This window comes from Harpia harpyja, chromosome 16, assembly GCF_026419915.1.
Source record: "Harpia harpyja isolate bHarHar1 chromosome 16, bHarHar1 primary haplotype, whole genome shotgun sequence".
NCBI lineage: Eukaryota > Metazoa > Chordata > Aves > Accipitriformes > Accipitridae > Harpia > Harpia harpyja.
This window is the reverse complement of record NC_068955.1, coordinates 12,395,095-12,421,948: the sequence shown is the minus strand read 5'-3', so window position 1 is coordinate 12,421,948 and position 26,854 is coordinate 12,395,095. Positions and strand designations below refer to the sequence as shown.

The 26,854-nt window shown below is 42.8% G+C and overlaps 1 protein-coding gene and 1 long non-coding RNA gene across 13 annotated transcripts in view; one reads left to right on the top strand and one right to left on the bottom strand.

Annotated features, from left to right (window-relative positions):
* The window catches only part of LOC128152289 (uncharacterized), a 31,819-nt gene extending 20,900 nt beyond the window's left edge, over positions 1-10,919 (bottom strand). Inside the window, exon 1 of the long non-coding RNA XR_008238589.1 lies at positions 10,388-10,919. This is a non-coding gene — a long non-coding RNA (uncharacterized LOC128152289). The remainder of the gene's footprint in view (positions 1-10,387) is intronic.
* A 501-nt stretch (positions 10,920-11,420) lies between these two features.
* Positions 11,421-26,854, top strand: part of LOC128153058 (serine/threonine-protein phosphatase 6 regulatory subunit 3) — a 67,446-nt gene continuing 52,012 nt past the window's right edge. For 6 of the 12 annotated variants that reach the window (XR_008238833.1, XM_052811904.1, XM_052811908.1 and 3 more), the window contains exon 1: positions 11,427-11,675. The gene's annotated coding sequence lies outside the window, so the exon portion shown is untranslated. Of the gene's footprint in view, positions 11,676-26,325; positions 26,393-26,854 lie in introns of all 12 variants that reach the window. The other 6 variants (XM_052811907.1, XM_052811911.1, XM_052811903.1 and 3 more) reach the window with 5 other exon arrangements.

Sequence of the window (26,854 nt, the reverse complement as noted above, 5' to 3'; positions counted from 1 at the left end):
AATTGGCACTGCCTGAAAAAGCTGCAATGCAAGCAAACACCACTGCTGCCTCCTGCTGAGGGTTTCTAACACAGGGCAGGGAAGGGGCTAGCAAGGACAGGACAAACTGGTGTTGAAGGGGATTGCAAGGCAACACTCAAGGGCTGCTTCCTAAGAGCAATGATAGCAGAGGAGGCCTCTGGGAAGCAGCAGTGCCTCTGTGAAAGGGAAAATTCTGAATGGAGAGACTTCATAACATGCTTTAACTTTTGGTCAGCCCTGAAGTGGTCAGGCAGTTGTAGGTCTCATCCAACTGAGCTATTCCATTATATTCATGAGAAGCAGGATGAATATTTGATTTTTACCCCATGGGTGCTGCTGAGCAAACACAGCATCCCTGTTCAGCATAGGGAAGAAGTTTGTGGGGGAGCAAAAGTCTCTCTCAACACTGGGCCCAGGAACCTCCACTCAGGTGGAGGCTGTCTCAGGGTCTGGGGGGCTTATCTGAACCAGGCAAGGAGAGCCTTTCCTTTGTTCCCAGGCTGCAGCCAACCCTGCAGCCCTCTCCTGTTCCCCTGCTATCTCCCCTAACAGGCAGTGGCCTTGGTGCAGGGGGCTCGGCTGGTGCGGGAGGGAGGGAGCAGCGAGGGGCTCCCTACGGTGCTCTCCCAGTGCGGTGGGAAGCCAGGTGTGCCCCAGGCCTCCCACCTCAACACCCCAGCCCCACCACTACTTGCTGCTGAGCTGGGCCTGGGAGGAACTGCGTGCTGCTGCTGGGCTGGATCCAGCTCCCATGGGAAACTTGTCTAGCAATACCGCAGCGCCAGCAGCAGGAGGCCTGGCTGGTCACCAGCATGCGAAGGGGAGGTGAGGTGCCCCTGGACTTTCCAGCTGGTACCTGGGCCCAGACAGCTTTGGGGATGCTACTGGGGTGACCTGTGGCACAGAGGCAGAACTGCAACACTCTTTGATTTTGTGTGTATACCCCCACTTCAGCACTGCCTTCTGGATTATCTGCCTGTCGCTGCGGAGGGGTTGCCCCAGTCCTAAAGCAGAGGCAGAGAGGGAGGGAGGGAAGAAGGGGTTAAAGGACAGAGGGAGGGATGGGCTACAGTTAGCAGATGTCCAGGGCTGAAAAGTAGGTCACCTATTTCTGACGGGGGGGGGGGGGGTGGGGGTGGGGTGGATTTGAAAATCGACACTACATCTATGCACAAACAAAGCCAAGTAATACAGCAAGGAATAAAACTGAGCCTTAGAAGCCTGACAGAAATCCTCCAAGTACACACAGCTCCTCTAACACACCATACACAGCTATTAATTAAGATTGTCTAATTTAAAAAAATGTATTTTTACCTACATATATATATAGTCACATAAGAGGCTAATGAAAAAAAATAGTGAAATTAAAAAAACCTTCAAAACCTACAAACCCAAGAAAAGCAGAAATTCTCTTATTACCCATGTACAAGGCTTGGACAGATATGAACTTAATTCCAGGTTTTCCTCAGCAGCCTTAGGCACATTATTTAGGCCTAGATTCCCAAGGCTCCGTACTAACTCCTTTTGATGCCTTTGTGAGTCCTTGGAAGACAGACACTTAGAAATACTTCTGAGGTTGTGGTCCTTGGTGTCTCTCAATATAAAAAGGTTTAAATAGCATTGCCCAGGCAGGTCATGAGGTCTCTGCAAGGCATTCGCTATCTCAGATGTTGGAACTATGTGAACAGTTAATTGCAATCACACACACTTTTTAGGAACCTAATCCCTTTGACTGGCACTCCTCATGCTTGCATACATGTACCATGCTATAGGGGCACCAGGTCAGGAGAGACTGGAAGAGAGGGAGATGAGATACAGAAAGTTAGGTGCATTTCTCTGGCCAGGTCAGGGTAGAGTCACTCAGTAAGTATTTACAGTCTCTAATTTATTCAGAAAAAATAAATTTGAGGACAAATTCTGATTGACATAAAAGCAGCCTCCAGCACATACTAATCTCTCCTGACACCACATTATCACCAAAGGTTGAGAGGTATTTGACTCACTGCAACACAAAAGATCTTTCAGGTAGAAAAAAATGGACTCATTACTTTGTACAATTTGTTCAGAAAACAGAATATTTCATAACTTCCACAGAGTTTTAAAAGCAGTCTGGGCATTCTGAAATATTTTAAATGCTGCAGAAGGCATGTGGGTGGGTTTTTTTATTTGTTTGGGGGTATCACAGAACAGTTATCAGGCACTCTTTAGAGCTCTCTTGCAGGATGTTCCAAGCCCAGCTTCAAAATTTTTATCCATTGATGTGCTTCTATTTCTTTCACACCAACAGGCAAATTCCTCTTGGGAGAGAATCTGTTAGATGAAATCCTCAAGCGCAAGGGATTAAATCAGCTACCTAAAGCCCAGATTGGTGGGGGGGGGGGGGTGGGCAGGGGGAATGTTTCACATTTGCTACAAGTCAAGTCCTTAGTGAGATCAATTGAGTTTAGAGATATTTGCTCATGAAAGTCTCAAACAGATGCTGGAAAACTACCCCTTGCATTCTGGTCTCTGTCTTAATCCATCCCAAGGTTAGCTCAAACCCTGTTCAGCCTGGATATGGCATCCTTTGTGTGTCTGTGCCTCTTCCCTCACTTAAAAAGGGTTAAATAGCATTGCCCAAGTGGGTCATCAGGTCTCTGCAAGGCATTTCCTATCTCAGAGGTCAGAACTACCTGCACAGTTAATTCCAATCACGTACACTTTTTAGGAGCCTAATCCCTTTGTCTGGCACTCCTCAAGTTCTGCATACATGTACCATACTATGAAGACAGCAGGTTAGGAGAGATAAGAAGAAAAGGGGGCTGAGATAAAGAAAGCATCTTTGTTTTCCTAGAAGTACTGTGAAGGTAATTTCTCCACCTTGTTTTTCCTGTGCTCATTTAATCATCTTAGCTACCAAAAGATGGGCTAGCTGATCATAGTTGTCCTTTCTGGCCTTCAAACAGGGAAACACCTTGTGTTTCCTCTGTTCCTTCCTATCCAGTGGAACAAGGGGGGGTAAAACCAGAGTTTGGCTCTGTATTTCAAGGTTGCAATATTTAAACTCTGTACAAGTTTCCATCTTGACCCATTTGGGGGATGACACACCCTATTGGTGGTGGAATCGGAGGGGAAGAAAGAGAAGGGAAAGCTTAAAGCAAAAATAAATTGCAACAGTTGCTTATGACATACACCTAATTAGATAGCTATTCCCTGTGTTCACAAGTTTGCATGGGTGATCCAGCCTGTTTCTATCATCTCTTCCAGTCCTCTGCTACAGTTTCAAAGAAATGTGAACTCAGTAGTTACTAGGCAGCTGTATCTTGGCCGGTTGGGAAATGACACGAGACGTGCACTTTGCACGCTTGGAAAGCACCTTAATTTTCCTAGGAGAAGTACCATGGAGGTAATTTCTCTAACTTGTTTTTCCTCTGTGCTAGTTTAATCAGCTTAGCTATTAAAAGATAACATGGGTTTAGGACTATCATTAGTCCAGAGTGGTCATGTGGTTATGCTGGTAATTAGCACTGCTGCTGAACTCGGTGTTACTTTTTTTTTTTTTTAAATAGGTAACTACATAACAAAACCAGTACCCACTGCACATATAAAGAAGTAAAAGAAAAATGAACACTCTTTCTTCCTGAATCTGTATTCAATTATTTGTTTAGCAGCTTTCTTCCCTTTTTTCTCCTCTGTGATATTAGTATCTATAACCAAAGCGTTTAACTGCTTGAAATGGGATTAAGACACTCCAGTCTAAAATTGCAATCCTGCAATCCTCCCGCTCAGTTGCTATGTAAACTTTAAGGTATCAAAAATCCCTGGGAGGGCTTTGAGAGGGCCAAGCAGCTACATCCGAATCATGATGCAGAAACTCTGTATTGCTTGGCCTGGGTCCCCAGGAGTTCAGTTTGCTCAGCATCCCAAGGCCTAGGCATGCTTCCAGGATGCTGGACTCTCCACAACTCACAGTCCTTGGCTATGTTTTCTTCTGAAGCACAGCCAGAGAGAAAAGAAATGGAGATGGGTGCTCCTTACATACAACAGTCTAGGGCTTAGCCCACTTAATGAGGCTGCAGGATACCAAGCTCCCATTCTCTTCTTTGCCCATGGGAATTTCAACCTGCACCTCTCAAGTGTACCTATAACCACCAGATTACAAGCTCTCCGGGGATGGGAATGTGCTGCCAACCTCCTGGCAGGCCAGGGACACCAGAGAAAGATGAGTACTGCTGTAGTCCAGTCATTGAAGGCAACTTCTCTGTCTGCTCTGGGTGCTGCAAGTGTATCTTGTCTGGTGAGTGTTTAATGGATATTTAATTAAGTTTTGCTCACCTTTATCCCTAGACTTGGGGTTTAGCCTCAAATGTTTGTTGGAAACTATACTTCATTATTTCTTCTGCTTACAGTACAACCTGTTTTATTATTAGAACATTATTTGGTTCTGATATTAATAATTGATGTAACCTGATCTTCCCCTGTTCCTCATGATTTCTAATTAACAGTGCTGTGTTTGGATGGGAGATAAACTCTAAACACCTAACCCTTTTATCTGGCCAAAAATACACAGGTCATTGCTCAAGGGAAACAACCCTGACATATACACGGAGTCAGTGGTAGCACCAGGGAGCAATGTTCAGGATCATCAGGCTTCCATTTCTGCACCCATTTTACCACGTAATAAGGTACAAGGAGTTTCCAACAAACTACATTAAGTTGCCTTGTGCTGCACAAACAGCTTTTGACCATGCTCTGCCCAGTACACTGTTTCACCTGCTTTTTTAGAAAATGAATGGGAAGAAATTTTAAGAGGAATCCATGTTTCCTAGTTGTGTAATAGAGGCAAGAAAGACCACACATACAGATGTATATAGGTGCACACAACACAGCATGGAAACACAAAGATACCTCAGAGAGCTCAAACCATTTAAAAGGACCATATACTACACATGTGGCAATAGGACAGAGTCAAACCTGAGAGAATATTCCTCACAGCTCTTTACTACAGTCAAATTCACTGTTCTTAGCACATTGTGCAGCCCTTACACTTATCAGATAAAAGACATCATGGTCCCTAATCCCCTGAGAATTTTCTACAGGTGGATAAGACATATTGATACTTGCAGGCATTTATCAATGGCAATGTAATTGCTGTTCATCTGAGCACAGCTGGAGAAGTGGGGGAAACATGACTTTGAACAGCCCTTTAGCTCCTGGAAAAGGGGTTTCTTGTCTCTGTGGAGATGACAGTCCTGTTGTAGAGCTCAGTAACTTTTCCTGTATTTTTCACTGTTAACAAACTTTTTATTTGCTTCCTCTCAAGGCAGACTTTCCTCTCCTACAGGGCTCACTGGAAGACTTTGATGCTAAAACAGGCATATATTTCTCCTGAGACACTTGTGAATCTCTTTACCCTTTCCTGTCAAAGCAACCCCCTTGATCACTGCAATACTTTTGGGGAGAGAAGACCAGCACCTTCTACTTCCCCGTGTGCTGCTCATCTATGAGAAAGTTCAAATTTCCCCCTCATGTACAATAAATTACTCTTGATGACTTCAGAGCACTTGGACCCTTAACCAGAATCTGCCTCAAACTCACTTATCCTCTCAATAAATAGCAGCTGCGAACTTCACCAGTCCTTCATTGATTTCCAACTTTTCCATTTGCAAAACGTCCCAGAGAGAGGGCATACATTCCTATCAACCTCATGCAAGCAACAACCTTGTCCAGTCACATCCCAGACCCAAGCAACCTGTAATTCCTGTAGGTTATTTCCTTTTTAGCTTCCCTCCATACTCCTTACCAAGCTCTTTACAATTAGGCCTCACTGCCTCAGGAATCTCCTTGCTGCTGCTCCCTTACTTGCTCCCCAAAACTGCCCTTTCCTACCCTCAGACCAACACCTCCTCCAGCAGGAGCAGCACAGAGGTCATACTAGTGAGCCCAGTTGAGCTTATTAGGAATTTGTTCAGTGCTTTGCCCATACCCCTGGTACATCTTGCCAGCCTCCAACATCCTCTGAGAAAATATGAGAACCATCCTGCCAAGAGGGATGGAACTGGTTAGCCAGGACAGCTGTCCTGTGGGGCCACCCACACTGTGTACCTCACTGGCAGATCACGAAAGCTAAGAAGTTCTCTTTGCTTTTTGCTCCCAGGTGACATGCCATGATTGCTAGTGCTGGCCAGGTGGGAGATAATATGTGAGGAGGGAGGAGGATGACCAGTACTGATATAAGCCTTCCTATGGTGATGGAAGGGGGATGGCTAAAGCACTCAAGGCACAGGTAAAAATCAAGTGGGTTGGTGCCAAAGCTTCCCTCCATGCCTATGCTCTTTCCAGCAGGGCCACAGGGATGGTATGGAGGTCCCATCCTACTACCCAGCAGTTTTGCCTTAGAAATGCTAATAGGATCAGTGCTGGGAATGAGATTAGAAAACTGAATTTGAACATTTTGTTTCAACTAAATGGATTAACTTGTGGGTTTGGTACAGCCAAACATCCATGTTCAGCCTCAGGAGCATAACCATGAAGTCATTGTTTAGAAATGCTCCTTCCCTCTTCTTAAAGCTACTTAGTTTTCACAATTTTAATAAGATGGTGGGCTAAACATTAAGCCATTAAAATTCTTTAAAGGGCTTTATTCTCTCATGAACTATGAGGGGGAGAAAGAATTTTGTAAGGACTATGGTTAAATCAGAGGTGGTTTTGTGTCAGCTGACCTTACTCTACAAATATTCATTCAGTATTAACACAGCTGTGGACTCTCTGGTGCAAGGCACCCAATTGTCCCACTCTTTCTAGTTCTGTTTCCTAACTGTAACTTGTCAGTGCTCAGAAGAGTTAACTACAATCAGATTAAAACCAATTTAGACTGTGGCTTCATTTTATGCCTGAGGTTATCAAATGGCCAGATGTTGCCAGTGGGGCGGTTCAGCTCCAGACCTGTATGCAGGTGCTCCCACTGCCTTGCAGGCACTGGCACTTCCCTGTTCCTGCAGGGAAACCCAAGTCTGCAAGCTGGGCAAACTGGAAACAAATAACTCTTCATAGGGTCCCTCAGCTAGGTCCCCCCCTGCCCTGCCTGGAGGGGCAAAGGGAAGACAACACGTTTGTAGGGACAGGACTATAGTCATCCTGGCAGAGCTGAAGCAGAAGTACACCCCACATGCTCACAGTCTGACATTATGGCTATGAAGCTGCAGCAGCTAGTTGTGAAATGCTGCTGAAAGGGTACAGTCCTGCCTCCCCTCCTCTGGTGTCACATCTAGCAATTGCAGAGCCATGGGATGAGCTGGCCTGGCAGGCTATGTCACTGCTTGGGAAGACAAGCTTGTTCTCCAAGGTGTGGCAGAGCTGCTAAGTCACAGCAGCCCCTAGCAAATGCTCCCCCTGGCACTTGTGCAGTGGAGTCCACCAGCCCCCACCAGTTTCAGGAGGTGGTAGCAGCTATGGCTGAGGGGTTAATGGTGCACAGTGAGGAACCATGCTCAGCATTGGTTGATGGGGTGATGGTGACTGAGGCAGGCTGATTTTTTTTTTTTATTTGCATACCACTTTATGTTGAGGAAGTGGCTGACTCAGATGGTTAGAAGAATCCATCAGAAGTGGCTGTCTCTGGAAGTACCCCAGGCAGCAGCCATCACAAAGTTAACATACTAACATTTGCAATACTAGCAACAACCCACTTACTTAGTAAAACACTATCAAGCTTCAGGTCACAGACCATGCCTATAAGTTCTCAGAGTTTCCCTGCCAGCAATTAAATACTACACCCACCCAAAGCAGGCTAGAGTTTTTTTCAGATTTGCCTGTAATCACAGGTATAGGAATAGTGCGCAGGTCTTCAGATTTGCACACAAGTCCCAGGGATAAAGCACTGGGATTTCAGTATTTTGCGTCTGGTTTAGCTTATTGTGTGACACTGGGCAAGCCGCGTAACCTCCTCATTTCCCCTAGCTGTTCAGTAGCGCTTTGAGATCCAACTTGTAGACATGAAGTGCTTCTACCTTGAGGTAGTAGCACCCTAGCATTACCAACTAATATGGTAATGGTAGTATCATCTGGACAGTTGTAGTTTTAAAAAATAATTACACAAAATCAAGATTTAGAAATATATTAACAGGAACTCTATAAGACAAAACCAGTACCTGTGATGTCCCAAACCTTTCCGGAATTGAGATGGCAGTGATAATGCCCTTGAAAATCAGACGTGTGCCAGTGCAAACATCATTGTGCCCCTTCTGAGTTGAGATCCATCCCTTACATCCAGGGCACATTTGCTCAGGATGTAGGATGTGTCAACAGCAGCACAGTTTAAAATGCCTTGTTATGAAGACAAGCTTTATGCTTACAGAAACTATACTAAGTAGTTAACTATTTTACTGCTGTAGCTGTTCTACACTCAAACTATTAATTCCCTCTCCACATACTGCCTCTGGTGCTTGCTAAAGCTTATAATCTCATCATCCTTTTAACAACCTAGTTCCTTGTCCTGAGAATGCCATTTAACATTGTACTCTCATTTATCCATTATTTAAACCCATAGATGATTCTTTCTTATTATCTCCCTGTTCACAGTTTCCAGTGCAATGTCTTTCCTACAGACTGTCATTGACAACTGACAATACAACCAGAACTGCCTCTGTACACTTTATATTGTGAAATCTCCATTTGCTGTAGTCAGTGCAGGTACTCACTGCTAGAACATGCAAGTGGCATGACAGAAACAAAACAAAACAAAAAACAGACACAGTGAAAGAAAAGAAAGAGGAGACAGCTAAAATAAATGTAGGACAAATACAGTCTAGAGAGCTTTCTGGACTGAGCACCAGCTGAAATACTGAAAAAAGAAACAATGTCCCATTTCATGTTGATTGTTTTGAGGATAAACCTTTTTTTTTGCACATTTTACTAAATAAATCTGCTTGCATGAAAAAGAAAACAAAAACAGGCTCTACACTCAGAGACCTCACCGTGCAACTCTGTGGATCAGCAAATACATTTCATGCTGCTGTGTTTTTACCATGTGTTTGCGACACATTAAGATCACATGCATCCATAATTGCTGCAACTCTACTAACTTATTCAGGCAGAACAAGATGATCATGTGTCTGAGCTGGCAGCCAACAATCTCCTTCTAATGGAAGCAACCCACTGGGCTCACGGCTTGGGGAGGGCTTCTCTTCACAGAGGTTCTGTGAAATAAGGATGTGCAGATACATTATTCAAAGTGAAGTTGCTTTATCCTAGACTGCTGATTCATAACAAAGTCAAAGAAATGCATTGTTTTCCCCTTCCTTTCGTATATGAAGTAAACACAGCAATCTGTGCTACCCTTCAGTTTTCATGTGCTCTACAAGCCCGCAAGAACTACCCTATCACTAAACCATCTTTTCAGCTCTGTTGTTTCTTCCCCCATTGTAAGTAAATAAATAAGTCCTTGCCTAATCATAACATACCTGTTTCTCTTAAATGTATTATGACCAGTAACTATCAGAATGAATATATGTAAATATAAAAAGAATCACCTAATGCATGATTCATACTTATTCGTCATAAAACAGAGCGCTCGCTCTGCCACCATTCACAGAAAGCACAGGCTACCCTCAATAATGGGCAAGGCAAATGCTAGCATGATGGAAAATTAGCTTTGGTGAGCCTGGACTGCACCATAACCCCTTCAGCTACTTGCTTACACACATTGATGAAGAGCTGCTAATGCCATGCTATCATGGTATGCAAATGATGTCCTCACAGAGCAAGCCTCTGAGAAAGGTAGTGTTTTACAAGTCCATGATGTCAGTTGATAAGGAGAACAACAGGCTTTCCTGGCTCTGTTACTATGTTGGGAAGAGACATCAAGAAGATGGAGGTATGGGACCTGGGACTTGCAGACAGGCGGTCTCCCTTTGCGCTAGGAGGTGACTCCCCCCTCTGCACCTTCATTCACAGATAGGCAGACATTTTATATATACAAACAGCACTGGCAACCCTAAACTTTTTTTAAAAACCCCAAACACACAAAACGTAAACGGCAGAACTGTCATGCTGGATCAGGCATGGTGGCTCGGGCTCAGCAGAGCCCCATTCAGCTGCACCTTGCCTCCCAGGAAAACCGAGGTGGGTGCAGGGAGGGGGGGACCAAAACCAGTTGCAGGTGGTGACTGGGCCAGTACTGCCGCCCCAGGGTGCAGCCAGCCATTTTTGGCACCCTCCGCTTTGCTGGTGCCACCTCCAATCAGCAGACCCCCCCCAGTTCTTCAAGAGCCACGCACAGCAGAAACAAGTCAAAACCACATTGAAACCAGGCAAAAGCCCACCAAGACCACACAAAACCTGTTGAAACCAGGCAAGGCAGTTACCTGATGGCAGCTCTGCTGCTCACAGGCAAAGTGCTGTTGACTACAGCCAGGTGGTCTCCTCCAGGGACTCCTGCCAAGTGACATTTCAAAACCTGGAGGGCTGCCCTGAGGGGTGAAGGGGAGCAGCCGGAGGGGTCACTGCCATTTTGGGCAAAGGTAATTCAGGAGGCTTTGTGAGGGAAGGCTGCAGGCACCCTGGCTAGCCAGAATGTGTTCGTGCCTTTAAGACACAGGCTGTGAAACACCCCATCGTAGGTGGTTTTTTGCCACTTGTGGGGCACACGAGGCCGCCTGTTCAGCTGTCACCTGAGCTTTCAAGCAGAGGTCCTTGTCATTGGGGTTTGGCCAAGCAGCTTTGCTTAGTTGCCACCTCCGCCAGCAGCACTGCAGGTGATGTGCAGGGACGGTTACCAGGGCCAGCGCACAGTGCTCCCCCTGGTTTTCACACACGTTTATTCTGGTGCACTTTGGTTAAAACATACTGCCAGTTCTTAGGTAGAATTGGATGTCCCACGGGCGCCCGCCCGGAAGCTCAGAAAAAAGTAAAACGCCGCTTATGGAAGCTGCAGGCATCGATCCCACAACTTCTCGCATACGAAGCGACCGCTCTACTACCTGAGCCAATTCCCTTCCTCAGTCATGCTTCCCCCTCCTCTCCTCTGTAGGCTGCTACATCGCACACCCTCCACGCGCGCCACCGACTTGTTGTCAGGCAGTTTGGCGCCCGCACCGCGCCCTGAGGGGCGTGACTCCCCGCGCTGGCCAATGGCGAGGCGTAAGGGGCAGGGCTATGGTGAGATCGCCACCACTGGCGCCCACGCCTCCCGCCGTGGCCTCCTGCCGGGTCTAAACACCTCAGCTCTGGATTGGACGGAAAGGGTTTATTTTTAAAAGGAACCTGCTCTTTCTACTGGGCGAGGGAAACGCCTGTCAGGGTGACGTTTCCTTGTTGCCAAGTCGGGAAGGTGGGAAGCGAGATGTACCCGCCCCATCCGTTGACTGGCCAACAGGAAGCCGAGAGCCTGCCCCCATCCCCGTTTGACCCTGTTGCAGTCCCCTACCTGAGTAACTGGCACCCGCCAGACTACCAGTGAGAGGCCGAGCTCCGCACACCGCCCAATAGAAAGGCGCGAGCCGAGGAGAAGGGTGGTGCCGGGGCAGTATGATTGGCAGGCGGGGCGGAGGGAGAGGAGGGCTCGTAGGAGCTGATATGTCCGCCATCTTGGAGAGTCGGTGATGGTGGCAAGTGGTGGCTTTCCCGCCTGAGCGGAGGCAGCCTGGGGCCTGTGGCGGGGGGACGCGCTTGCCGAGGTACGGGCGGGATAGTGGTGAGCTCTCCCTGCCGCTGCTTCGAGCGGAACGGCGCTCCGGTGGCGGCTCTTCTGGGGCGGCGCGGGTCTAGCGCCTGCTGCCCTCCGCGTAGGGGTCTCCGGGCGCTTCTCAGGCGCCGCCGGTCTGGGGCACGGCGGGGCTGTTGGGGCCTGTCGTGTGGCCCCCCACCCACCCCCGCACACGCACCACTAAGCCCGGAGCGCCCGGGCCAGGCGCGGCGGGCGACGGCGCGGCCACAGGGTGCCGCGGGCCTGGGCGCGGCGGGGAAGGCCTGGGCCGCGCTGGACGGAGCCCTGCCCGCCCGCTGCCTCTTTCTTCCCGTGGCCGTGACGGTGGGTTCTTCGGCAGCTGCCCAAAGCTTCTTCCTGGTGTCCCTGGCCGTTCATCTCGGGTGGGGAGCCGGCCGGCAGGCGCGGAGGGGCGACGACGCCGCGGCCGTTCCACGGCAGCTTTTTGGCGCGGAGCGTTGGCGGCCTGGTGCGGTGCGGAGTGGGTCGCGGCTGGGTTGGGTGCGGTGGGCGGCGCATTGTTCCCGGTAGACCGGAGGAGCTCTGAACTGGGTGAAGTGTTTGTCGAAATGGGGGAAGCTGTCTGCACTGCTCCCTCCCCCGGCAGTCACTTGTGCTGTTGCTGTAACTTACAGAACTTTACTGTGGCTTCATTGATATCTCTCGGATAATAAAACAGATAAGTTTGCTGGTAGCTAATTTTGCATTCACTTACTTTCTTTAAAATCAGTGCCTCAGTATTTCTGTGAGGACGCTGCCCTTTTTTTGGGGGGGGGGGAGTGGGGGTTGATGTTTGGGGGGGGTCTTTTGTTTGTTTTTAACAAGGCAGCTTCTTTCAATTATAATTTTTTAAGAGCATAGCAGTGTTTGGGTAAACTTTAAGTGCTGTTAAATACATTTGGCAAAATCTGACTTCTAAGCCACCAGTTCTTTTGGTTTAGTTCTGCATTATTTGCCAAGAACTTCTCAACATGTAAGAGGGAATTAGTGTTGTAGTCTTGTGTCTTGTATGACATAAATACAACTGAGGTTAAAGATCATCTCTGTCAGGATAAATGTTATTTAAGATAGAGCAGTAGGATAGTTTGAATAGGTGTGTTCCTATTTTAAAAAACTGTTCTGAGTGGAAGAGTACAGAAAACTTGTGACTGGGATAGCTTTAGGAAGTGTTCCTTGTGAGATGTTGACAACTTAAAAATGAAAGGTTGTGTTACTGCTAGTGGTACTACTTAGGTTTAAAATCTCCTTCAGTGGAAGGAATCTAAACGTACTCTTAATAGTGCAGTGTGTGTTTGGTTTGGGTTTGTTGGGGTTTTTTCGGTTTGGTTTTTTTTGTTATTTGATGCATATTTAGCTGGTTTAAAATTTTCAGGTAGTATATAAAGTAGGTGTGAACTGCACAAATAACATGTCTGCTTTTTTTTTTTTTCTGGAATGCTGAAAGATAGGAAGTCTCCCTGTTTCAGTGTTCCAAATGATGGAACTGCAGTTACGTGAATTGCAGTGTGTATTTTCAGTACAACATACATTCTAGTAAGAGTCTGTGATTACTTAGCTCTGGGTTATTTATGTTTTCAGTAGTGAGGCATGGACTAACTGCAACTTGCAAGAATCTTTATTATACAAATATAAAAGAACACTGCAGAACTATCTTTTGGTATATAACTTGTTAATGAGACTTCATGCAAATGTGGTATCCAGTCTGCATTGTGTATTTCTTGACAGTTTGTAGTTCTAAGTACTTGTTTAAGTTCACTTAAGTGATTTGTTTCCTTCATCTATGATATTGCTTGAACATAGATGATACTTCTGTTTGCTTTCTGTGTGAAAAGCAGAATGTGTATGCAGTACTGAATCCCACACTCTCTGAGTTAGTAAAGGAATTTATCTTCTAACACTGTTACAAGATTTTATTTTGGCCAGAACTGCTGAAGAGGTCTGTTTACAAGGAGCTTAAGGAAAACACTGAGTTAAAGTGAAAGTTGTACTTTAGAAATTCAGGAAAAGCAGCCTGTTTAACAGGAATGTCTTTAAGTAGGGTAGTGCATTATAGTATCTTTGCAAGCAAGTTAGATTTATATGTAAACTGTTCTGACTCCAATATCTTTGTATTCTTTTAAATATAAATCAACTAGCCATTATTATTCCCTTATGGAATTAATGATACTAAATAGTTTGTGTGTCTCTTCACAGTACTGCCTGCAAACTGTTCACTCTACTTCTGTTGACTTGCTAAAGTGAGAAAAATGTGACTGTTTCCTTCAGAACCTTTCTCTCTTGCACTTAACGGAGGTGATGCTATAGCCTGTATACCACTCAGAGAATGAGGTGATGTTCTAAGAGTGAAATTCAAGTGAATTAATAGAACAGAATCTGAATTTAGCAGTATTAAAGCAGAAAATTATGTATTTAGTTTTAGTATTAACAGATGGTTAGAAAGTGAACTCTATTGTTATGACTCAACAGCTTTGCTTCTCTACTCAGCTTTAAGCTTGAAATGCATGTACTATGAAACGCTAAGGAGCTGGCTCAAAAACAACCAGTATGGGATTGAAACAGAATGGAGAAACACCTTGAAGAACTGTCTGGTCCGCTCTCCTTTCTCTCCATTGATGTCCTCTTTTGTCCAAATGCTTAAAACCCCTTAAAATATTTACTTAACTGCCGTTAGTTAAGATCACTCTGTATCAGTATATTGCAATAAGACTTTTTCTAGCTTCAGTATTCCAGCATACTACACAACATCTTTGTAGGTAGGAGGCTTGCATATTCACTTCTCGCATATGACTGGGTTAATTTATGGCCTTTGGAAGTTATGATGGAAACCATGGCTTTTCTGCTTAGGCAGAAGAGGCCCTAGTATGAGCATAGTGATCTGCTTCTGTAGTAAGGTAGGACGTCTTAAGTATATTGTCTTCCATCTAGATTTGGCTCTCATAGTGGCACCTTCATCTGTGGCCCTTAAGATTGCTCTCTACTCTGTTATTTCATATGCCAGGTTTAGGAATAGTGTGTTATCTCAAAGTAGACACCACATCCAAATTCTAGAAGACCAGATGTCTGGATTATCCTGAGAGCAAGTTGTGAAGCCATTGGTTTTGGCAAAACTTTCCACAATAATAAAACAAGTAGGGATAAATGAGAAATAATATCTTGCTTGTCTCATATTGTCAAGTTGGAGGAAGAGAGCAAAGAACTTGGGAACTATTTAGTGATCATGTTTGATCCTGGTATTTTTGGGGTGGGAGGCAAGCCTGAAAGATCAATCAGAAAATAGGTAGAGAATATGAACATAATGTTGAAAGCTTTGCATAGCATGTCTAATTGGTTTTGTGGTGTGTCAGGGTGCCAGCACCTGTTTTGGAAACCATATGCTACTAAGCAACTGAAGTAAAATGTTTTTCTACTCTTGGATATTATATGTAGCTCTATAGCTAGCTTGGGACACTTCTCAGGAAATGGGATAGACCAAATAGATAAGATCAGGAAGACATTTGGTATAAACTGTTAACAGCTTGCTTGTTTATGGAATAGTTCTTCACACAGTATTGGGAAAAAATCTGTTACTGTAAAATACAAGACTCTTCATGACCTTTCTTTATTTAATAACTTCCATAAAGTGCCAAGAAGCATGTTTGAAGTGGTATATGCAATTTGAAGTGGGTGAAGAAGTTCCTGACTAAACCCTTTGACTGTTCTTTCTTCTTGCTGTTACTCTGTATAGTCATCCTTGAATCCTGTTAAATGGATGTATCTTTTCCTTTTCCATGGGACTTAAAAACTTGGAATGTTCAGTGACAGAACCTATGCAATGTGTTGCATGCCAGCAGTGGAAAAGAATACCAAAAGGACCTCAGTGTATAACTGTATGGAACTGTGAAGCTGTAATACACTTTACTGGAGTGGTGGTATATGTTAGGCATGTTGGCTAAGAAGAGCACCTATGAAATTGGTAGTGAGGATTTGGTTAAAGATGTGAAGGGAGGCAGAATTGAGTAAAAAACACTCTGCACAAGCAGAAACTGCCTCACAGTGAGACTTGAGGGTTAGTTAGTTTCCTTGGAGGAAGTTTTGAGAACATTCCTATTTCAGTTTGAATAAGATGATTCCAAGCACTTACACAGAGTCTTAAGTTGCGCATCTGCAAGGAGATGGAGTATGTGGCCTAGTGGTCTCCATCAGGTGTCCACTGAGTCTTTTGGAAAATAAGCACTGAAAGACTATAGGCCAGCTCTTGTCAGTTATGCCAAAAAATACTCCTAAATATGAAGAAATCTAAAGTCTTTTTATGATGACCAAGCAGGTCCTGGGTAAGGCTTGTGAAAGGGCCATGTGATTTCCAGTTTGGTAACAAAGCATGGTTGGGATTGAGGATGGAAACTTCCAACTTTTTTTAGTAAAAACCAATGACTTGTTTCTGATTTTATTAAATATGTTCTAGAATATAGCAATTCCAATACTAAAAGCATTTTCATTGTTACTATGTATCAAGTGAATCCTAGGCTTCTTAGCCCTGCTAGTAGTGACATAGTCCCCACCTTCAGTGACCCTATGCAAAACATCTAACTGGATCTGAATATATAAAGTTAGATTCTATTGTGCAAATTTAACTTCTACTAGAGGTTTTTGGAGTGAATCTCATTATTTCCCAAACTAGGAGTAGAGAGAAAGATGCTTTCTGTAAATGTATATTATGCTTCTCTAGAAGAGTGAAGCATAAGACCCCAGTCCCCAGTTAGGTGATGCACATTTCTCACTTGTAGTCGTGCCCTAATTGATAGATAAATCAAAAGCAAGTTAATAAAACTTCAAGTAGTGCTTTATACAGTGGCTGTAGGCAATGCTAGTAGAGATGTGATTGCATCTTTTTTTTTTTTTCATTGTACTCTAACTTGTTTGAGCAGTTGAGTTAGTGCAGAAAACAAGGGAGTAATAGACATTTCTAAAGGCATGGCTTGCTACAAATTGATATTACTTCAATGCTACTTGCATTTGTGGAAGGAGTATCAGCCAGTGCCTCCACAGGGTGGATTTTTGCATCTTTGTACCAGAGTGTTTATACAGTTAGTGTTTCTCATATAGAAACTGTAAAAAATACAATGCTATTTGCTTTTATTTTGCGCAAGTGTAGTGGAAACCAAGTCATGTGTGGCATTTTTTGTTGTTGTTTTGTTTTTTTACTGAGTTACAGTAAGGCAAAATCATAGGTAAGGTCTTGGTGAAAAAAACCTCTTCTTTCTGTGAAACGCACTGTAACTTTAAAGCAGATCTGGGGTTCTCTTCATATTCTGTTCTTAATTACCGTGTACTAATTTGACCAATCTCCAATCTAAAGAGCCCAGCTGGAAACTTTAGGACTGGTTTGAACTATAGTAATTCACATTATTTCATCTGTTACTGCCTTGACAGACTTGCCAGATATCCAAGTATCTTTGGAAGCTAACTCTTCTGGAAAATAGTAAGTAGTAGATTACATTTGTTTGAGAAGTTTAGCTGCTGTCACCAAACATCTTGAAAAAGAATGGAAAGTCTAGAAACTGCTATAACAAAGCTGTAGTGGTGGCAGGAGCAGACCCCCCTCTGGATAGGTGGGTTTCATGCTGGTGTTGTAAGTGGCTTGCTTCTATAGGAAACCAGCTTCCCTTTCATGTTGATATTGGTCAGCATGCGTTGCAGATGGAAGTCCGTTTGAAAATTGCAACAGCATAGGGGTTGTATTCCCATCTTCCATGTTTGTGTTCTATCTGGCTCTTATGAAGGAGGAGTTTGTCACTGCTCACAGCTATTCTGAGGGCTAGCATTTTGGTAAGTGTTTTTTTTTCCTGCCTGTGAGTGACAGCTGTAGAAGTTAGACTGAACTGGCTATGAAGTAGTCAGTTCTTCCTTTTGGCTGTGACAAGCAAACATTCATCAAAGGATCCTTGTGTGTGTGTACTTGATGCTGATGATGGGCTCATTGTTATAGGTTCAAGCCACATTTAATGGCAGAAAGATGTATGCTGAACACTGTATTTAGATGAAATTTGTCTGATAAAGGAGGTGGTACAGATAACGTTAGTGAGGGGTCTGCATTTCTTAATGGTCAGCATAAAAAACCTAAATGCATCCTTTCATGCTGCTTGCCTTTACCGTAGTGATCAGTGTGCTGTTTTCATTTTAACAAGGTTTTTTTTTTTTCCCCTTCCTTTCAAAGAATGGAAATGGAGGAAGATTTAAAGGCAATGCAGATAGAAATACAGTAATTGGTGATGTAAGATCACTGCATAACTTGAGCTCTGCAGGTTATAAGAAAAGCTAATTGTCGTTGTGGCTGTGACTTGATAATAGTATTCAGTGCTTAATTTTAATTAACTGTTAGACACTTGTAAAACTTTGCAATTCCTTTTGATATAACTGAGTCCTTCCCGTTGCTTTACCAGTGAGTGTTACGGGATGTCTTTCCCCATTTAAAAGGGATCTACTTTGCCATCAGATTATGAAAGCTGTGTCTGTAATTCTGTAGCTTTATTGTTTTTCAGGCTAAGGCTGTCTTCTAGAGTCACTTATAATCCAAAAGTCTATAAATTCTGTTGTGAGACCAGTAATGTGTGACTGGGGACTGAATTTGCAACTTTACTCTTTCTCAACCCATTATGAATGTTTGATTGCTTTTATTTCTCAGTAGTTGTGCCAGGTGCAGTTGTCTTAGTATGATTTCAGTCATAGATGGGCACATACTTTTTTTTTTTGTGGTTGTCTGTTCCTGTATGCTCTCTTGCTGTGATTAAGTATTATTTATTTATTTTGAGAGCCAAAAAAAAAAGAACCTTGAGATGGCTGAACTGAGTACCAGCCACACTTGGCTTGGATGCTCTCCTTCAAAAATGCAGTTTATAAATACATATTAATCCCTAACTTTCCAGTTACTGAATAGGGAATTTACAGTTCCAATCTGGGCAAATAGAGATGGGAATATTGAAGGCAGACAAAAAAAAAAAAATTCTGAATCTCTTATGTATGTGGGTGTCTGTGAAAAAAGATTAATAGTCTGAAAACCCATAAGTGGTTTGATATCTTCCTAATATAGGAAACACCTGTGTGTGACAGATCTTTTTCATTATAGGAAGCCAGCTTCCTTCTAGGGCACAACAGAAAGCAATTATGTTAATGATTGTACAATAGCTTTTTCTCTGAAATACACTGGTTCAATCCTCCCCTTCTCCAGACTCAGGAATTCTGAAGTTTAACTCTCACTCCTCAGAATAATATGGTAGCCATAAGGCTGGAGACTAGAATGCAGTGGGGTTGTTTTTTTTCCCTCCCATGTAGCCAAGAATGAAATTATTAATAGATACAATAGAAAATTTGTAACTACAGTACTGATCTCATGAGAGGGAGGGATTATAGACTATCTCAATGTCTATAAATTTTTTAATTTATCAGAGATTGTGAAGATTGAGTGTGAAGATTAAGGTCATATCTGGAAATGTGAATTGGTAACTATGATGTTACATAGTTACTAAGCAGCAGAATGCAAGTAAAAATGGTAAACCTTTAAATGGGTTTTTGTAGAGAAAAATGTGATCTCAATTTTTTTTATTATAGGAAAAACTGCAAGCAACAGCCAGTGAATCCATACCCCCCAAAACTAAAAGTAAACTGGCAGTTGAAAATAAAGAAAGAAAAGTTGGAGAGGGAAAGAGTTGAAGTTGGTTTGTTTTTTTTTTTGGTTGTTTTAATTGCAGCTAAACCACCTATAAAGTTTTGTTTGTAGACTTTCAAGCATTTCAAACTAAGTTAATTTCTGTGCCACTTGCCACACTAGTGACTTAACTTTATGGAATGGTAGTAAGACTTAACTTGACAAAATCTGTGTGGACCCCTAAATGTTACTTAAAAGGATAGAAGGCTCAAGTTCAGGTCTTAAGTAAATTGACTTCTAAGTTTTGCTCAGCAGGGTATTGCTTCTTAGGGCTATATCATGTAATGCTGTTATAAATACCAATTTAAGTTCTGAGCTAGCATTTGAAATGGTTTGCTTTCTCTGAAACTTTATTCTTCAAATCCTGTGAGTAGGCATACAGCACAGAGGTATCAGTGTAGTTTTTGGTAACTATTTGTCTTGTATTTGGATTAATTATAACGTTGTTATTTCAGTAATTACTAGTTAGTAAAGTAACACTTCTTGGTGAGAGTCGAGACCTCTTGCAGTGGGAGAAAACTGCTGACATGTATTGGTAGCTAGAGAAGGGACTTGTAGGAAACAATGAATGCTAGAAGTATTTTGGTGAATTACTGTGGTGTAGCCCTGTGTTGAAAAGGCATGAAGAAAATGAGAGAGGAAACATAGGCAGTTGAAATAAGGGTCACTACAAAATAATTTATCCCTAAACTATGGCATGTTGGTTAAATGGCTTTTTAAAACTCTTTTTGTGTGTATATATTAGTACACTTAAAATATTGCACAGATGATGATCACTTCAGTGTAAAGATTTAGAATATGAAAGTAATCTCCCTTTGAAGACAGTTTTCTTAAGAAATGCTACTAAATCTTTGAAGTAGACTTGCCCTGTAGTTTGCTACTTGCAACTATGATCGTTTTGAGAGACACAAATATACTCTGCTGCTGCTCCAGAGAGAAGCATTGAAGTACAGCTTTAAAAAAGATTCTTTTGAAGATTACAGAGAAAACAGAGTAGGTTTGGTATTTCCATATAAAACTTTGGCTTTTTCTTCATAAGTAGGATGTGTGTTGCAGTTGGAAGAAGGTGGCTTATTCTGTTAGGCAATCTTGATTTTTTTTTTTTTTCTAGTATGGTCCATCAAAATAGAGGAGTTCCATGGGGAAGGCATACTTCTGTTCAGTGGAGGCACCAGAGGCATCTGTGCCTGAAAAATGTGGTGTAACTGCAATGTGCGTGGTTTGTAAAGGCATAGCATGGCAAAACTTGGTTTACTGGAGTGATTTCCTCCATAATATAAATTGCCTGGGAGGTGGGGGAAGGAGGAAGGAAGATAATGTTAACTTAATAGCCACTTCAAACTCTTATGTGCAAAATGCCGTCTCAGTGATCTTTCATTATTTTGCTGGGTTTCTAATTTCTCTTCTAGAACTTGTTTTTGCATATACCCAAATAAAAATGATAGTCATTCATTAAATTTATGTAGGTGAAACTTGGTGAAATCTTCTCATTCAAAACAGTTTTTTTCTTAGTTTTGTAAGCTGATTCTCTCAGAAAAGTAAAGCCTCTATCTGTAGTTTCACTATGTAGTGGTAAGTGCTCGTTGTTTAAATAACATGGGGTAGGGGGTTTTCTAGCACTTCATATTACAAAAAATGGTGGTAAAATGCTTGTGAAGGATATTGAATCTCTTTTCAGTTACCTTATCACTCGAAGATTAAGACAACCCAACTGTTTGGCATTCAGTACTTTAATACATATGGAATGTCAAGTATTTTTCTTTTCCAATATCTAACTTCATCCTCAGGATATCTGCAGAGATGGAGAAACAGTTGTATAGACTATTTTCCTGAATATATGAAGTATGTTCTGTGAAGGAAAGCAGAGTGTTCTTACTTGGTTAAAGGCTCAACTAAAGCCATAACATTGGCACTAAACTAGGGAAGATTCCAGATGGCACTGAAGCATTTGTCTAAATGCAGATTTAAATAGGTAAGTATGGTAAAGTATCATCACTTCTCTTGTATTCAGGTGCTGCTGCTGTATTTTATTTTTCTTTCTTGACATTGGAATAACTTTTCTACTTTTGTCCTAGAGGTTGTATTGATAAACATGAAAATTTAGGGATTGTAGAAATAAGTATAGATGGGGCTTAAGCTTTTTTGTAAATGAAGTCAAATTAGTAATCTTTCCCCAACAGTAAATCAAAATCAAAGATTTATTTTAAACTGCTTAAATTAAAGATTAAAAGAGCAAATATCTTCAGTTTTTCTTTTCGTGCTGTTGTGGTTTAAGCCCAGCCGACCTCCCCCCGATGGAATGGGGAGGAGAAAATATAAAGAAAAGCTTGTGGGTTGAGACAAGGGCAGGGAGGGATCACTCACCAATTATGGTCATGGGCAAAAAACAGACTCAACTTGAGGAAGAAACAAAATCAATTTAACTTACTACCAATCAAATCAAAGCAAGGATAATGAGAAGTAAAACCCAGATCTTAAAACACCTTCCCCCCCACCCCTCCTTCCTTCCTGGGCTCAACTCTACTGATTTCTCCACCTCCTCCTGCCAGTGGCACAGGGGGATGGGGAATGGGGTTTGGGGTCAGTTCATCACATGTTGTCTCTGCTGCTCCTTCCTCCTCAGGGGGAGGACTCCTCATTTATCCCCTGCTCCAGTGTGGGGTCTCTCCCATGGGAGACAGTTCTCCACGAACTTCTGCAGCGTGAGTCCTTCCCATGGGCTGCAGTTTTTCACGAGCTGTTTTAGTGTGGGTCCTTTCCGTAGACTGCAGTTCTTCAGGTACAGGCTGTTCCAGCACAGGTTTTCCCATGGAGTCACAGCCATCTTCGGGGGCATCCCCCTGCTCCGGTGTGGGCTCCTCCCTGGGCTGCAGGTGGGCATCTGCTCCCCCGCTCCCCTCCACGGGCTGCAGGGGGACAGCCTGCCGTCTCCCCACGGGCCGCAGGGGCATCCCTCCTCCAGCGCACCTCTTCCCCCTCCTTCACTGACCTCGGTATCTGCACAGAGGTTTCTCTCACATCCCACTGCCCTCCTCCACTGCAGGTTTCCCCTTCTTAAATGCGTTATTGTAGAGGTGCTACCACTGTTGCTGATGGGCTCGGCCTGGGCCAGAGGTGGGTTTGACTTGGAGCCAGGGAAGCTTCTAGCAACTTCTCCCAAGAGCTGCCCCTGTAGCCCCTCCCCTGCTACCAAAACCCTGCCACACAAACCCAAAACATGCTATTGGACCTGCACACTCTTTGAAGAGTGTTAAGGATTCCAACTTCCAGTTTGAAAAGCAAAACATGTTTTTGTGATATTGTCATGTTAGGGGAGTATTAGGCTGTATATGCATGTGGGTTGATTAGTTCTGTCAGTTTTCACAGGATATGGTAGCACAGAAATCATAGGTAGTATATTTAGTGGCTCAGTTTTTTATCCCCTAAATAAAAGGGCAGTCCCGCCTGACATGTTGAAAATGTGCAGCTGTCAAAACTCATTTTAATAGTTCTGTAAACCTTAGTATGAAGAAAAGCAGGAAGATAATCTTGCCCACAGCCTTCAACTATTGCAGTTCAGGTAACCTGCAATGAAAATGCATGTTACTTGAACAACAGGTCCAAGGAACCTTTAATGAAAGTGAAGAGTGACAGACAGCTTTAGATTAAATTTTGAAGTTGCTATCTTGATGCAAGAGTCCACTCTAATTCTGGCAGCAGCTATAGCTGACTGGAGCTTCAGGAGGCAAAACATTGGGAGGCTCCTAGAGGCTGCTGACATCCACTTCTGAACTGCAAAAGATCTTAAGTATTCCTTTTAACAAGACTAAGATTTTGCATAAAAAAAAAAAAGCTTGTAAGACTTGAATGCACTGTCTATACAGAAAGCACTCTGGTGTCCTGGTTAGAAGTTGCTGAAGTAAGCAGCTTTCTTCTGTCTCCATGTATTTTCATGTGCCTCAGCATTTGATTTGCATCCAACTTTCAAGGTTTAATCAATGAGGTGAAAAGGAGGATGAACTTGTTTATTTGAACAGTTAAGGGTTGTTCAGAAAAAATGGGTATGTTTACATGATACCCTACAGTGTCTTGCTAGAAATGTCCAAGCCAGTTATGCGTGTGCCATGCCAAGTAGTGATTTGGGTTCAAAAGCTGTGTGGCCAGTTAGCATGTTGTTGTACTCAGGTTAATTAAGGGAAGTGAGAGACAGTGCTGAGTAGCTTTGGTACAGCAAAGTGTCTGATGCAGCTGTATCGCCTTCTAGTAGCACTGCTTCTGGTACTAGCTTAGGGAACTCTTTATCATACTATTGCCAAATACTGGTAAGCATGTTCAAACAGTAGTCTTATCTCTAGTGTGCTCTTTTTCAGCAGTGTTCCATCTGGTTGGGGTGGAGTGCGGCAGATTGAGTGAAATGCTGAAAATTGAAGTTGTGGCTCAAGTCATGGACAGCACCAGTGCAGCCATGGTAACTGTATCCCTGTGATCTGGTGGTAGTGGTTTAGACTTGAAAAAAAAAAAAAAAAAATCCAAACCTGCACACTTTTTGAGTACTGACTGGAACAGAATAGAATAAATGCTTAAGAAAAAGAAATCTCTGCTAAAATTCATACATCTAACCTTAAGGCTGTCTCCTTAAGTTACAATAGTTTTTCCTTAAATGTTCAAACAAAAAAGGAAAAGTGTACTGCTGAAGCACTCAGCCAGCATTACTGATTTTTACATTTCTAGGGTAGTAGTACAGGAATTCAGGACTCATTTACGCTTGCAGATTATCAGGTTGTTGAGACAATAGTAGAACTGATGCTGAATAGTCCAAGTACAGCCTTACATGTCTTGTTCTTACTTACCAGATTCAGGAGAACTTTTACTCTGCAGTCCTGCAGCAGGTCTAAGGTGATATAATTTGAGGCAAAGATGGAAGAGACAAATCCTGGTTGCCCTGTCCCTAATGGTGTGTTCCTTCTTCCTTGGCCATGCTGGCCCTGGTTGGTTGACAGACCCTTTGAGCTGTGTCACCATGTGGACTTGGCAGAAAAATGCCTTCCCTTCTTCCCCCACCAACTGCATTTGTCACCTCTTAAAGTATGTTTTTCACTCATAAATGACTTGGCAGAAGTTTGACCAGTGTCAGGGAGCCAACAGGGGGAGACTGCACAGCAAGGGGTAGCGCAGAGCTGCTTTGCGTAGCCAGCTTAGCCTCCTATAGCACTCCTGTCAGACTGGATGGAATTGTAATCCTGGTCCTCATTCTGAGTGTGGATGGTGACATTTCAGCATACAAATGTGCCTTCTAAGCAAGGTGTTTGAAACTGATAGGCAAAGCATTCAGAGTTTTAAGTCCTAGCATAAGTGAGCCACTTCTTACAGTGTTTAAAAGTTGCCTTGGTCATCATGTATGTTTTTTTTTATAAATGTCACTGTTCACCAATTAGAATTCTGGACTTGATCAGATGCACTGATTTCTCTGCCCTTCAGCTGTCTCCACCCTGCCAAATTCATGGTGGTGGACAACATTTTAAGGCCAAGTTTCTTTTTTTTTAAAGACCATCTGTTCAAGGGGTTGCTTAAATAAAAGTTTTTGGGAAGAGATGTTCCTGATTAACTTCTGTAGTAAGCCCTAAGACATGACTGTTCTAAGGAGGACACATTTTTAATTTTCCCACCAGACATTTGGAGAGGTGTGGTAAGGAGCAATGATGAGTCTTAAATGATGATTTCACAGTGCTCTGCCTTGAGCATTAACATTAAACAGTTTTGTATTGGTAGACTAACTTCACTGTGGAATCTTTCTGGGCCAGTAAGCCAGTGGAAAAAGGGAAAAAAAAATCTGCTATTTCTTACTTAAGCACAGTGTTGTATAAAAACACTTGCACTTGTTCTGAGTACAGTATGGTCCAAAGAGGGAATAGAACTAAACCATGCAGAGGCCTATGTTTCCCATTATTAATTGCAGCCCAGACACCTTCATTCTTCCTGAAGAGATGCTGCTGTTCTGCTAATGGTTTTGTCCAACTGATTGCCCCTGTGATGGTGTGGTGGCTAGAAAATGAAACTTGAATTTTTTCACTGAAGTTTTTTATATCGCAAAAAAATAATCTTATATAACAACTTTATTTCAGATATAGTAGGTTATATAAGTTACTGTTTTTAATGCATGGAATGAATTACTGTAAGAGCAGCACAATTCAGTAGCTTGCAGTTCTTGCACTTTATCAGGATGTATAAATGTTGTGTTGGTTTCTATAAGCAGAGAGACCTGTCTAGTTGCAGTGTTTGGGCCAATAGAGATGCATGGGAATGGTTTTAGAAGTAGACATATCCCAGTCCATGCAGCATTAATAAAATTTGTTTAGTCCTGTTTATGGCAGCTGGTTACACAGTGGTTAACTTCTCTAAAACAGTGTAAATAAAGTTCATGAGATAATACTTTAGAATGGGCTTTACCATGCTGTTGCATTCCACATGAAGATGCATGCTACCCTGGATATTGTGCCTTGCTTTATTTTTCAGGTGTATCAGGTAAATGTGTGAGCGTGGATATATGTTCTAGTGGTGATGAGTTTCCATAGTTTTATGTTTGAATGTAATATGTGTATGTGACAACGCTTCCATCCTGCCTTTGCATGTTATTTTCAGGTTTAAAGTTCTGATACCTTCCATCATGGCCCCACTTCTCCCTGACAAAAGTACCATGTTAATGTGGCTGAACTATTGCTGGATGCGAGCCATCCCTGGATGTAGGAAAGCCAGATTTAAATAGACTTGAACCTCATCCAATCAGTTGATTCTTTTCCTTATTATTTTAAGGGAAGAACCCTGTGGTTTTTCTTTTTTTCCTTTATCCATACTGCAGGCCCTTTCAATACCTAATCTGTGCTGTGGAAGGGAACAGTCTGAGCCAATAAACCATCTGTACCACTGAAAGTCATTCTTTAAACCAAACTCTCTACTCTTGTAGATTCTGAGGTGAACTGAAAAAGTCCTGATTGACCAGAGCAGGCTTCTGGTGGAACACCCTTCCCAGGGTATGCTACAATACTTGCACTGCTAGTATCTTGTTAATTTCGATTACACTAGTGTTTTTATTTTCCTATATAATCCTACTGTATTTAATTCAGAAGCTGACTGTTCTGGTGTTAAACAATGGTATTTAGACGCTGAAGTTTTTTTTCAAACAGAAAGAGGAATAGAGAAATATCAGAAAGACGTCCTTGTAAGGGGAATAATAATAGTGGTTTTCATTTGGATAGTTTTACTGGCAATTGAAATCTCTGTGGACAATATCTTAAGAATTTGTAAACTCCTCTGAAAGTGCTTTAAGCTAAGCAGGCTTCTTATCTTGCTTCCACGTGACATAATTGAGGAAGTTATGTTCTCTCCCTTCTTGGAGCTTTACTTCTGAACATAGGTGTGCATTTGAAATGCAGAAGTGATAACCAAGGAAACTTTAGTAGAGCAAATGAAGTCCAGTAAACTACTTCTTCTGC